This window comes from Chaetodon trifascialis, chromosome 10 (assembly GCF_039877785.1).
Source record: "Chaetodon trifascialis isolate fChaTrf1 chromosome 10, fChaTrf1.hap1, whole genome shotgun sequence".
Lineage (NCBI taxonomy): Eukaryota > Metazoa > Chordata > Actinopteri > Chaetodontiformes > Chaetodontidae > Chaetodon > Chaetodon trifascialis.
Genome location: NC_092065.1, coordinates 21,483,516 through 21,485,000, shown reverse-complemented (window position 1 = coordinate 21,485,000; position 1,485 = coordinate 21,483,516).

The following is a 1,485-nucleotide window of genomic DNA, read 5'->3' as shown; positions in this document are numbered from 1 at the left end:
TTTGGCAGTTAAATCAGGGATGCAGAAGAACTGGCACCTAAAAAAAAAAAAAAAACGGGGGAAAAAATCGCTGTGAAACGAGCCTTGTCAAATGACATGTTGTGTATCATATTTCTGAAAAGCTGAAAGCTTTTTTGAGTTGCGAAGAAGCAGTGCGACGCAGGGCGACGAGCCAGTTTCTCATCGTGCTTTGAAAAACACATATTTGTATGTGGCTCACAGTAATGTAAATTATATCTAAAAAAAAAACCTCCAGCCTGATTGTCCGCAACAATGGTGTGTGTGTGTGTGTGTGTGTGTGTGTGTGTGTGTGTGTGTGTGTGTGTGTATGAGAGTGAGAGCGTGTGAGTGGAGACAGGTGTGCTGGAGTCAGAGCAGAGCCACACCAGCTGCACCTCATGTCAATGATAAAGACCTCTACACGTACTCAGCCCTGCCTGCTGCTCTGCCAGAGAAATGGCCGCATGTATTTTAAAACATAGCTTTTACATTTTGTCCACACGCAAACTGTGTTTTAGGTTGCAGAAAACAGAACTTTTGGAAAAGTCCTTCCAGGGTTTGGCAGAGGTGGCCGAAACAGTGCTGGTTCTATCTCGCTAACAGGACTTTGTATATGTTTACACATAAATGCACAGTTATGCTTCCACTAAACTGAGTGCTGCAGCCACAAAAAAAACAACATAGGTCCCAGAACTCCCCCCAAACCGGTCAAAAAAAAGTGCATGACATAAGCTAACAAACAAAACTGGACTACCAGACCGTCAGTCTAAGCAGAAAAAAACGGCCACAAAATACTGGCAAACGAAGAAAAGTTGCTCGCTATGTGAGTAGGCCACCACTAATTACATGAGGGCCCCCTGGAGTCAAAGCGGGTGTCAATTTTTAAAACTCTGATGAAGTGAGGATGAAGTGGGATTATCCCTCTGGTCAAAAAAAGAGAACAAAAACAGCAATCAGTGAACTTGTGTTCGCTCCTCTACAAGTTTATGTCAGCAAATAACATCAAGTTGATGTGCTAGTTTGTCGTGTACTGTATCTCCTGGTCTGTCTGTGTCTTGCTTGCCAGCTGCTTCCAGGACTGTGACGTGGTGCTGAACTGTAGGGACCAGTCCAATCAGGGGGTGTGATGGCACTCCTCACAGGCGCATTTTAAAACAAGATCACATTTATGTCTTAGTCAAGGTTTAGTTACAACTCTGGACTTAAGTCGGAGGGCCCTGAGCAGAATTTTTACTTAGAGTGTTTCTATTTACCAAGATATCTGAAACTTTCAACAGGTTGAACAAGTTCGTCACAAAAAACAAAAACAAAAAGCCCTGCTATGAAATTCCTCCTGAATTCCTCTAAATTGCTGCTTTTGCACAAAGCCTGAATGGCCTGTGTTTTCGGACATAGCTTCACTTCAGGGGTCTGTTTTCTGAACGCCTATTGAGGCCATCTCTGAAGAACACATCGTTGAGGAGCACCCGCACTTCAGGTGGTCAA